The sequence below is a fragment of the Poecilia mexicana genome, unplaced genomic scaffold, assembly GCF_051168715.1.
Source record: "Poecilia mexicana isolate PSO_F unplaced genomic scaffold, ASM5116871v1 scaffold_22, whole genome shotgun sequence".
NCBI lineage: Eukaryota > Metazoa > Chordata > Actinopteri > Cyprinodontiformes > Poeciliidae > Poecilia > Poecilia mexicana.
The window spans coordinates 14062022-14075187 of NW_028263391.1; the positions used below are offsets into that span (position 1 = coordinate 14062022).

The 13166-nt window shown below is 39.0% G+C and overlaps 1 long non-coding RNA gene across 1 annotated transcript; it reads right to left on the reverse strand.

Annotated features, from left to right (window-relative positions):
* Positions 1-5954: 5954 nt before the first annotated feature.
* Positions 5955-7434, reverse strand: LOC148152816 (uncharacterized). Its single transcript, XR_015762026.1, has 2 exons — positions 7330-7434; positions 5955-6587 (listed from the first exon to the last, which is right to left on the reverse strand). It is a non-coding gene; the product is annotated as an uncharacterized LOC148152816 (long non-coding RNA).
* Between the last annotated feature and the right edge of the window lie 5732 nt (positions 7435-13166).

Genomic DNA, 13166 nt, shown 5'->3' on the forward strand with positions numbered 1-13166 from the left:
AAACATGTCTCCTATATCAGTTACACCAAGTTTATGCTGTAAAGGCTATAGTTTACCCACTGACACTAAGCTGGAGGTGGAATACATGCTAAGTCTTATACAAAGAAATCCATGGCATACAGAGTTTTTAGGTGTTTTTTTTTTCCTTTCTTTTTTTAAATAATATTAAATACAACTCCTACTTGGAAGAACTTTCTTAATTCTCAAATTTTAGCATTACTTTTTTTATGGTGGTAGTTCACATTTCACATAGATTGATGCAAATGTCAGATGAGATTTAGATTTAGTCATCACATAACTAAATTCAAAAAAGAAAAGCCTACAACAGGCTCATGCACTTGCTAAAGTTAACCTAAAAGTGCATGTCTGTAGAAAAAAGAGACTGCACAAGTTCACTAAAGCTTAGTGTGAGAGATTCAGTTGCAGGATGATGGGAGAAAAACCTTCTGGGCATCTGAGAATGTATAGAGAGCATCAGCACAGTCTCCCTATACAAAACATAGCACAGATTTGCTCAGACCTGTTTGATGTAGGCAGTAGGTGAGTGAATCTGCACACAATTTAAAAAAATAAAGCATTTTTGAAAAGAGTATCAAATAATTTTGTATAATAGAAAATAGTCCAGTTGAATAGCTGTTTACACCAAATGCTAATCCTTTGAAAAGCTGTGCTGAGAAAAAATGTGCATTTCTATGAACACAAATCATTTTTTGCTATTATTAACTTAAGTTAGAGAAGATAACTAGAGATGAAAGTGTGCAAACACAATTGCATGTGTATGAGTTGTCCTTTGATTTGCATAATTAATGCAATTTAAAAGGTGAACATTTAAAAGCAATCATATGGCAGGATGATTGCTTTAAAATGATCATCTTTTTAAACTTCTTTCATAATTATAGTGTTGTTTTCTGAGTCTCTCTACAATCCAATTTGCTGCTCATTTCAGAGCTATGCGGTCTGCAGCCCCACTTTACAATTACAAGCAATCATTAGCCTTTCCACTTATTTCATCATTAGGAGATGTACCAAAGTGGTGGGGATTGTGGGAAACACATTAATGAAATGTGTTATGCAATCGAAAATGTGAATATATTAGATGTTTTTACATCAGCGAGTCTCAGGCAGATATTCCTGTCCCTGCAGGCTCTTCAGGTTGAAGTGTCCTCCACTTTGAGACAATATTTAAATCTGAAAAGGTGACTTCTACCACTTTTGAGATCTCTTTAAATTCCTTACCAGGGTTATGAGCTGCTATAACCTTTTGTTCTAATGCCTCAGGCAGCATTTTTTTCTTCATTTCAGGAAACAGCAGCACACCAAACTAGATGTCTGAGGTTTAAACTGTGAATTTTAGTAGTAGAATCCAAACACAAACAAAAACTTGCAAACTTTCGGTGCTTTTGGACACCTAAAGCTCGTTTAAGTGTCAAAAAACAATGGGATAAAATGAAAGAAAGATGGAGGGAGAAACTAAGAGGAGCAAGACCCAGGGAATGGACACAACCAGAACCAGTGTGTGAAGATTTGTAAAGATGAGTGATTACCTAAACGAGCTGCAGCTGAGGAAGATGAACTATAAACTATTTAACACAGATGGATAGAGAAAAATGTCACTGTAGACATGTATAGCTGGTAGAGACAAACCTCAAAAAGCAGCTGTAACTTCAGCAAGCAATGCTTCTAAAAATGATTGTCTCTGGTGAGGTGACTGCATTTGTATCCATTTCCTTCTGTCTCAAAATGATGTGCTACTTAGTTTTGATCTATTGCAAAACATTCCATTTAAATACAAGACTATGATGGTATGTGATTAAGTAAATTCAAGGATAGCAAACCCAGAAGAGTTCAGAGGCTTCATCAACAAAATGTATATTTTTTCTGAAAACATCTTAAAATGACTAATGAAATTAGTCAAGCCCATGAAAATGAGGGACGACTCAAGATATTTGTACAGTGCTAAGAACGCATAATTTCTCTAAAAAGACAAACATTGAGATTTCTTCCATCTCAACTGAACAAACCAAAATGTGTAAAGCAGCTACCTCAGCAGGAATGGTACTGTGACTGCATGGTCTCTTGCTGGCAGCAGGGCTTAGTTTGGATTTATAGCACCTTTGTTATTAATATAATTCTTTGTCTCACTTTTTCTGTTCCAAAGAGTGCTGGACTTTGGTGTTTGGCAAAACAGCCCTGCCCTGCTGAGCGCAGCATTAAATATCAATACTATTTTACAAGGGTCTATAAATGCTCGCTAAAAGAAAGGGGCAATAAACGAGCAGCAAGTATTTTCCAGATGTATCTAAAGATGGAAAGAAAGGAAGAGGAACACAAAAGAACTGAAAAGTGGGGTGAAAAACTCAGCATTGGGTTTCGTAACGTCTTGGTCCAGCTCTATTTATCAGCACTATTAATTGCAGGTTTTATTCCTGTTTACTTAGCAGAGGCATCACTCTGCTTCACTTCCTCTCTAATGTATTATTAATGAAGAGTTAATTCCGAGAAGGACTTAAGGATCATGGAGTTATGGAGTGCAGTGGAGGCAGAGTAAACAGCACAAGCAGCGACAAAAGGTCCCATAAAAGTACCGCTCAAGAGACTGAGTAGCAGTATATTTAGGGGACAGTGGGCAAGGCTTGGACCTTTGAAAGATTAACTCAGAGTCCACAAAGGCACAGGGGGCTCTGCGGCCATGCAGGGGCGTGAGTGGGTTGCTCGCTGGTTAAATATTGGCAGTCTCGGATCTCCCATCATTGTCTAGTTAGGTACTCCACCCAGGCCCCAGTTCACAGTGCAGACACACATCTTGGCAGCCGGAGTGAGCCGATACAAAGGCCGTCGATGCCCGAAAGGCAGATATGGAGATGTATTGGTGCTGGGTGGGGGTCTCGCCACGTGGGGCCCCCGCAGTCGTAAAACCCCAAGCGGGACAGATTGTACGGCTAACCTCCCCAGAAACCCACTCCGCACCACCCCCTCGGTCCTCCTTTTTCAGTGAAGTGACAGTGATAAACGGGACACACGACCGTCCAGAACAACAAACAGAGTCTGCCTCCTTTCTTCAATGTGGGCGAGGGCAGGCGTAAAGTGGGTGCCATCCCATTAGAGACTGGTTTCAATCCTGCAGAGGAAAGGATGGGGGGAGTGGAGGAGAAGAACCATTCAAGCTAAAGTACCCCCCTCCCAGCTCTGCTGTTTTGTCTTCTCCAAAAAGAGCGTCATAAAAAAATTCTCCTTAATTGGTGCTCCATAAAATTAGCATCTCCAAGCTGATTAGATTTCCTCTCTCCTTTCCTTACATTTGTGCTGCTCAGTGACCTCTTTCCCTCCCATTCACGTTTAGGCCTTTCACAAATTTATTGGGTTGCAGAGTAAAAGGAAACTCGTGTAAGATTGTGCCCTCTGCCCTCCATCGGTCCTCCTTTCAGTCAACTCCATCTGTAGAGCAAATGGTTGGACACTGAAAAGAAAGCTCTCGATAAAACACTGAATTTTTACCAAATGTGTGCGAAACATTTACATGTTGTCACCTAAAATGTTACAAAAATGCCTTAATTATTTCCCCGAGAAACATTTAACTTGGCACATTCCCATGGAGAAAGTAAACAGTGAAAATCTCTCAATTATCCCAAAATGTAGAAGCTGTGTGTCCTGGAAGCTCCTGGCTGCGAAAAAAAGCCCCGCCTTCAGCAAAACCAGGTTTATTGACATGTCAGAGCAGAACAGACTGAAATATAATCCCATTCACTCTGAATGGCAAGTCTGTTACTGTGTTGCATAATGTGTTTCTGCATGGATAATCACCGTCTCCATGGAAATGGCTGTGAGGTGATGGGATTTGCAATGCTTTGACATCTTTATGGGTTAATATAGTTGGTAGACACATCAGTCTTTCCAGAAAAAGTTTGGACTCGTTTCCTCCAGTTTTAAAAAGTTGCATTGAGTCTGAAAAAAGACATTCATTCAGCTTCCTCATACTAAATGTGCCAATGGTGTAAAGCATCTGAAAGTGAAGTTAAACTCATTGTTTGTACAAACAATCGTGGCCCATATAGCTCAATATGATTACTCTGGGGAAGACAACGACGGACCTCTGGTCAGAGGAGAACAAAATTACACTTTTTGACCAAAAAGTAAAATGCTCTTATTGCAAAGCTAATATTGTACATCACCGTAAAAAAATTATCCCCGTGGTAAAGCATGGTGGTGACAGTGTCATGCTATTGGGAAGCTTTTCTTCAGCAGAAGCAATGGAAAGCCCTGTATCTAGCACCTCTCTAGAAGAATCCCTATATCTGGGGCTCTGCTGGGCAATGTGCCAACAGACTCATAGTAGAAGGAAACATGTGCCTTTGGACACAACTTACTGAAATGCAGTACACTTAATTAACCCACAAAGATGCCAACAGTTCTGAAAAGAAGCAGGTTCAGATCAAATCTCTGAGCCTCAAGAAGGAGCTTCGCCTGTTTACCACATGCCCCTGTTTTCATTTCTTATACCACATGTTTTACGTTGCCTCTGATGCTCCCTCCCTGCAGAGGGAACAAGAAAATCTTGAGACTGTGCGAGATTTTCACTTTACAGTTAAACAGTGATTGTAAACACAAAGGAAGTGCTACAATGAAACTCTTTAGATGAATGAATGTGCTAGACTGGCTCAGTCAAAATCTGAGACAACATCTGAAAGGTTCTGCTCACAGATGCTCTCAATCCAATCTTACTGAGCTTGAGATCTGGGGCAAAAATAACGGTCATAGATTCCAGAGAAGTTTAAAGTGCATATTGAGAATTACAAGAAAATCTCTGAAAATGTTTAGACACAGAGTGGGTGGATATAAAAGTGTTTTCTAATTTTCTTTCTTCTCATTGGATGATTTGGAATGAACAGTTACGTTTATAGCAAGAAAGACGACCATCCAAGACCATTATCCAAACAAAAGAATGTTCAAAGTAAAAAAAAAAAAGAAAATCAAGATCAGAATTTAAATCAAAGGCAACAATGGCAACAACACATAAACTTGCTCAGGTTTCCATTCATATATTACTTTCACGTATCGTATGGAAAGCAAGAACTAAAGAGAGTGGGTGTATCTACATCATAATGCAAAGGGCACCGGAGGGTTAAACCAGGTTCTCCTCGGCCCCCTGACCTGTGATGTCTTTGATGCTGTGACCTTTGGGACGTGGGCCCCTGAGAGGGCTCCATGTGGAGCAGACCTGGAACTATATCACTGCCATGGGGGTCTGCGTGATTGTATGACAGAGACTTTTGTCCTTTAAGTAAATATACGCAACTTTGGGTGGGACTAGAGTAAAAGGTCACACACACACACACACACACACACGCACACACGCACACGCACACGCACAAACACACACAGTCAGATGAGCGAGATCAAAACAGGTGGAGAACACACAGGTGGAGAACACAAACTCCTCAGGGTAACTCAGGACCAGGATGGCTGCATGGTGCAATTTATATACCCCCCACTTCAAGCTACAGAGCCCTGTAACGTGGCAAAATAGCAACATTAAGTTACTTTTTTTCTTTCACTTGGTGGATTTCACTTCATATTTGCCATTGCAGGCTGAAGTTTTAAAAGTCTGAGTTGGAAAACAAAATAAACACATCAATTCACTTCCCCCTGTAACAATGCAAATTTCCCCTCTGTAGGATTAATAAAGGAATATTTTATCTTATCTTATCTTAAGCTATTATGAAACTAATCTCTGTTGGAGACATACAATCAAACTGCAAACGTTAAAACGTACAAAGTGTTAGTTTTCAAAAATGATTTTGTAATTTTGAGTCTTATCCTCAAATTACATGATTTTGACATGATCTAAGTTCCTTACTGTAGATCAATGAACCACTAAAATCTACAATACAGTGATAATCGATATATGCTGCCTGATATCAGTTTACCTTGAAATAAATGCTGATTGCTGCAAACAATTTTTGAAAAGCCATTTATTGTTAATTATCACAGATAATGGCAACACAATAAAACGAAGAAAACAGTATGCATAAAACCCTTTTCAACACGTACAGCTGTGTGATGTAAAATACTTTGGCAGATTTTTACAGTGTCAGTGTTGATAGACAGGATTTTGTGTGGTTAAAGTTTTGCAACTATTTATCATAAACCACCAGAGGGCGATAAAATCAGTAAACTCTAAACAAAGCGACAGGTTTTAATTTAAAGGAATTAATACGCCCCCTAGTGGCTTCATCTAAACATCTCATTACCCTTTTTAGTCAGCTTTGATAAGCATGGACCATTTCTACAGTGTACAGCTTTATTCCTTCCATCAGATCAGACTATTGACCTTTGAAATACATATTTATTCATTAGGCTAATATTAGTTGCATGTTTGCTACAGTGAATGCATGTTTAAAGTCAGTTGTACTGGGTGCTAATTGTCTTCTTGGGTAAAAGAAAAGAAAAAAACAGAAACAAGATAAGCCCTCCCCATGCTCCACCAGAAGGCCGAGACGTTTATCTAAGAATGATGGGTTGTGCTTGAGCCGCTCATTCTCACTCTCTTCATGAATAATGCAGCAAACACAGCTGATGAGGCGCGTTTCCTGTCAAAATGAGAGACAGTCACACAGTTACGTAACGAAGTCAGTAGATAAAGATTTGGAAAGAGGTGTCTTACTCTTACTGCTTGACTAATCATAATTGTTAGGATGGCCTGAACTTACAAACTTATTACTCAACTCAAAAGCAAATGTAACGTTTCCTTTCCAACCTAAGCTCACTTCATTTTATGTTTATTCTTTCAACCTATCCAGTTTCCACATTTCAAACCGTCCGAGTTCTTTGAGAAGCGGCTCGTAAAGTTGCCGACACGTGCCTCCTCCATCATTCATGAGAGCTAATGCAGAGAGCAAGCCCATGCAGCAAAGAGCCCGCTCCCCTGAGAGAACCTGCAGGCACAGGGAAATTACAAATCAGTAGCACTTTATAAGCCATGCCGCCAGCAGGAACAAGCTGTGGACCTCGCTGACGTGCAACCGCCTCTCTTGGCTTCTTTCTGTACACAAACTGTGTGCTTGAGAAACACTGATAAAGGCTAGAAATCAAACCTTTCCTGTCTGTGCTGGAATGGGCCTAAGGCGAGCTTTTCAGGTCCTAATCATTGCACTTCTGATTAAAGTAAACTGGCAGGAAGCTCCACGTAAACAACCTGACATTCCCTGAGGTTGTTTGTTCTTTCTTTGCAGTGAGAATGCTTCTGTTGCTTTTAATGTGAGCTGTGTAAAAAAAAAACAGCAAAACTAGCTCATGTTATCCATTAAAGAACAAATAGAAATTCAAAATTACCTCAGATAAATTAAAGTCTTCATTTTGCTTCGATCTCAGCTCCAATATTGCCATTACGAACATCGTGACTGATAGAGACATCTTATTGCTTCTGTTGACATCTTATTGCTTCTGTTGAGAGTGGAAGAGGATTATGGCTACATTTCAGATCATCACCTTCCAGTTTTCTATAAATCTCACTTCTGAAGCGCCTTGGTTTTAAGGAAAGGAGTCAGAAGCAATTTCATGGGACAGAGGAAGCGTGCAACCCTCCGACCGCTTTTACATTCTGAAAAGTAATTTAGGGCTAATGCTAGTTTAACCTGGAAGCTCAAAATGATGAAAAGGAGAAATGCAAGAGCTTGAGGGGGAGTCAGGTAGTCTATAACCAAAACTGCAAACAGTGTTTTTGGATAAGAATGCATTTTTATGGCTTCTATTTATTTATTGTGAGAAATTCTAGCAAACTTTTAGGCAAAATCAGTGGTCAGAATATTACATAGATTCACCATAGGCTTTAATGCCATTAATTTGGGCTTCCACTCATATATTTAGTGCATTTTAATGGTAAATGCGCCTTTTCTAAAACCAAGAATTGAATGCATACGTTTTGTATTTATTGTTGTTGATCTTCTCTAACCCTACAGTTCAGGTCAAACTCCCACTTGAACATCCAATATCTATACACTTTGTGCAATGCATCCATACCACTAGGAGTAAAACAGACCCAGTGCTTGATGCTACCACCCACCTCCACTTGACATTTAATGCGACGTTCACACATTTAAAAAGTTTATCTTGACATCTTTGACTAGAATAATTACACAACATGTTAGAATCAACAACATCATCTCAAATCAACAGCCTGATGATGAAAACCTGGATACAACTTTAATGGACAAAGCAGGTCAGTATTAAGCTTCCTGAATCTTATTCAGCCCTCAATCTTATTGAAGATTTATGAACTGTTGTTAAAAGCGGAGTCTGACAGGGAACTAAACGCTTTAAATGAAATCTATCAACTCTGATAAGAAAAGTGATTAAATATTTATACGACATTATGCCAGATCGCTGCTGTTAGCTGAAGTATATTTTAAAGAACCTTTTGACTAAAACAAGATCAGAGAAAATCCATAATACATTAAAGTCGTGTCCCAAATTCTTAGTTTTACATTTAATTGAAAGTTACATTTCGAATCACCATTTTGCCCAAGTTCAAAAGCATCATTAGAAGCACATAATAACAGTCATGTCAGATAATTTCTGACACTTTTTATTTGAATTCTGACGAGCAACAAGAACCCAGACAGTGTTTTATGGTCCACTGGGCGTTTGAGCAGGACTTTTAAGAGCCACGGCAGTCAGGAATCCTTGAAATGACACCAAACAAAGAGCTTAAAACAAAGCAGCGATGGGAAAACATTTTTCTCATGTCTGTTATCAGTCATCACACCCTGACCCGACGGCACCACATCCTGACAGAAAAGGTAACTTCCTGATTAATGATATTCCTCCACTGAGTTGGAATATTCATCTGTGTGCAATCTTGCCGTTGAGTCAGGACTCCACAATGTCATTCTGACTTTGCACAAACCTCTCTTCACCTTGAGGCTATCTATTTTATGGTGTGTTTACTGGCAGAAGAACATTGTGCACCGTTTCATTGACCTCAGAGGAAATGGGGCTGAAGACAGAAGTGCTTTGTACAAGTAATAAAGAGTTGCAAATAGGCTTGTTAAGTTACCATGCAGATCTGCTTAAGTTTTTTTTTTTTTTTTTTTTTTTTTTTGCAGTGCCATAAAACACAGTGTGTCTTTAAACTGCCTGTCATTTGTTTCTAGCTGCAGACAGGAGGCACTGTGGCTCTCCCTTCCAGCCCTCTCCTCAGTGAGCAAGCGTCTCTGCGTTCCCTCTGTGGCACATCAGCATCTGGATGAATGTGCTAACATCCCTCACAGCGCGATGAAGATTTACGCAACAATCAGAGATTTGATTGCAGCTTGGATAATTACTGCTCATTGTGTTTAAATGGTAGAGAGGCACGCAGAGTGAATAGAGCGTGCTTGCAAAGCAAGGAAGACACGAAGTGTTGATATCAAGTATCTCTCTGGATCTCCAGAAACAGCCAGCTGTCCAGGAACGCCACAGGGCATCCCAAAGGATTGGTTTGATTCCAGTGTGAAGTGATCGGAGAAAAAAATACATGTGAGGAAGCAGTTTAAGAAAATGTAGACATGGAAAAAAGCTCAAGATCTGTTCTGAGAAGCAAAACAAAGGGCTGATTCTTATAGGTAAATTTGTTGTGGAGTAAGTTGGGATCTTTCTAGTGATCATTTTCTTTCTACACTATTTGAAGTCATATTTTGCAAAACACATACACCTGCAGCACATAACAGTCTGAGTGTGATTTAGTCATTTTATGCCTGGGTAATATCATAACACTTCCTGGAGAAAAAAAGGAGAAGCCAAATTGCCTTCTACTTAAGCATTCAGGACCATCTGGTGGGTGGACCTTATGTCTTATGCATATGCTAACAGGTCATCGTCCAGATTTTCCCTGTAATTAGCTCCATCCAACCTGCTTTCTCATCCCTGTTGAATAATACATCCCCACTGCATGATGCTGCCAACACAAAGTTTCACAATGGGGTTGGTGTGTTTAGGGTGAAGTGCAAATTTAGCTTTTTGCTACATGTAGCATTTTTACAGTTTCCACATGTTTGGTGTGTCCCTTATGGCTTTGAGGAAACTTAAATGGTATCATCTCATGTATTTCTTTCAGATGTGACTTTTTTTTATTGTTCTTTTTTCCACAATGGTAAGATCTATGGAGCACACAATAAAAAGCTGTTGTGCCAACAGATTCCTCCACCTGAACTCTCTTTAATGTTTTCCTTGGCCAGCTTTACACATGTGTCTCTTCCATTTGACAAGTGAAAGACAAGGACTCTGTGAGATATTCAAAGCTTGGAAAATTGTTTTATAAGCAATCCCTGCTTTATATTTCTCAACAACTTAATTCCTGACATATTCCTAGTCTTTGTGATGCCATTGTTTCACTAATGATCTCTAACAAACATAAAAATCTTCACAATAGAGCTTTGACTGAGCTGATATTACAAACATTAAGGCACTGCTGTGGCAATTACACATTTATTAGTTTGTGGTTGCAAAATAACTCAACCATCTATCTTTCCATTGCATGGGGAACGTGGGTGCAACTCATGTTCTCACAGTGACTTGTTAGCATTTATTTTCCTATTAGGGATTTTCTTTTGTCTTGCAAAAGAAAATCCCTTTTCTCTTGGCTCAAATACATTTATAATATATTTGTCCCAACGTCTTTGATTATGCCAAACTGCAAAACAATTGCATTTTTAGATTTTTTTTTTTTCTTTCAGAATAAATGATGAAAAGAGACAGATTTTGCCAACAATTTCAATGCTTCACGTGCTACTTTGAAGGGGCTTATTTCTTGTTTATTGATGGATTACAGCACACCTATGCTTCACGGTGGGTCAGTAAATCTTTCCTTATTATACATATTTATTTTATTCAGCGCCAGATCCTCTCAGATTTATTTCCAATCTTTTTCCCAGTTTCGACTTTGTTCCGCTATGAATTTTAATTTTCAATAATTAAAGCGTTTTACTTTAAACCTTCTTCTGCCATTCAGAATCTTTAATTTGTTCTTTTTTTTAGCCAGACATTTAAATTAACCTTATGTTCTTCACCTCCATGTTTCCTATCTGTGAGTCTGTATTGATCTCCAATACACACAGCAAACTAAAATGTGGATTTTGCACCAGTGGGCTACTTTCAGTCGCCTGCAACAAGTTTTGTCATTGTCACATACATCTCCCTGCAGCATTAGCTGCCACAAATCCCTCATAAAAAAAACCCTCACCGCAAGCCGACCACACAGAAGCTCCTATTTTTATGAGCTCGTTAAGATGATGGGTTTTGCTAGTTTAGTGCCTTATGTAGTCACTGAGATATAACAGGGAGGGGGATGTATTATATGAAATTTTGAGTTTTATTTCACACAAGGGTAACAATTTATTGGTAAAGAGCTGAGGAAATAATCAGTTTTGCAAGATTTTTTTACTCCCTGATTCAGGCATTTGTAATTAGTTTATGTTAGAAATGAGGTTGACTTGTGTGGAGGAAATTAAGCAGGACGCTACTGGCAAATTGTTTGTTTTGAATATATTTTTGTTGGCTATTTTTCTTCTGGCAAGAAGCGGTATAATATAAAGCGGTGGAAAAAATTGCCTCTCTCCAAATGACTAGCCCTCCTGCGATTCTGCAAGTGCAAGTGAGTGCAGACGATGGATGGAAGAACCCAAATTAAGCCTCAAAGGAAGAACAGATAGCTGAAAACCTGAAAATGACCAGAACATTACTTAGATGAACTCTGACAAGATGTCTGTAGGAGGCCAAATCCATAGGATTACATTAGGAGGACATGAAGTAAGAAACCCATGGAGTAAAAGAACCAAGCAGAGGGAGTTCTTGATAAGTGACAGGTGAGTCAATTAACTAAATGACGACAGGTGTGAGGAGGTATGAAGACAATTCAACTAAAGAACAAGTACAAGAAAATCAAGCAAGTATCCATTGAAAACACAAAACCAAACACAAACTAACACAAGAGTCTCGTGGCACAAACTGACGACAGCTGAAAGAGCCCGAAAAGAAAAACACTTACAAATTTTCCAGAGGACCAATCGATTCACATGAAATAATTTCAACTGACAGTTAAAATGTGAAAAGCTCTCGGTTACCGATTGTGCTCCTGTTTTCACAAGATTAGAGGCTGCAAACACAAGCCCTGTCACGTTAGGGCGCAATTTCAGGCACACTTCTCGCATGAAGGCAGCAGTAATAACAGAAGCAAATCTCAGGGGAAGAGCACACATGAAGGAAGGAGCTGCATGAACTTGTCTTTGTCAAAGTTTGGTGTGAAACTTAAGGAGTAGAGATGAAATATCAGATTTTGTGAGTTATTAACCAAGGATGTTGTCTTATCAGGACTCCATTACAATAAAATTTACATTTAAACCTACTTGTTGCTGTTTGTTTTATATATTGAACAAATTCCTGGAAACAGAATCAATGCGAGAAAATTGATGAAGTCAAAGGCAGAGGAGGAGGACTCAATGAGTGTGGATCAATCAAAACAGAGGTAATATAATGCAGAGTTCAGGTTTGCTATTAGGAGGAAAAAGCATGATTTTTTAGTTTTGATAAACAAAAAAGAAACCTCATCTGCTAGGGAAAATGCACATTTTTCTTTGTTTCTTAGTTGCAACACAAGATAAATTCATGTAAATGTCAAAAACAAACCAAGATATATGAGCAATCAATGATTTTTTTTAATTATTATTCAAACTTATTGGAATGGTTTCAATTAGGTTTGTTAAAATGCAAATTTGGACTTCGAGCTATAACAAGGTTTGTCTTGACCTAAAATATTGAACCACAAAGTCTCTCGGTTCTGTCTGTGCGAGAACTTCTGAGGCACTCTGCTGGATAACAGCATGCTTCTGTGCAAGTCTTTTACTGGACCACTGCAAGCTGGGAGCAAACTGCTTGCTGGGTCTCCAGAGTGATGAGAGGGAGAGTTTAGGTATCCACAGGAGACGGTGGGAGTGACAGGATCCACAGGGAGCGTAGTGAAGGAGGTAAAGGAGATTCTAACATCTCCTTTCCCAGGGACAAGAGGAAAAACTCAAGATACACATTTTTACCATTTTTGCATCTTTGGTTTGGTTGCAAACAATGTGCAACTCATCAGAACTATTGAGTTAAATTAGAAATATTAGGGATACTTACAAGTTAAAGTGGATCATGGA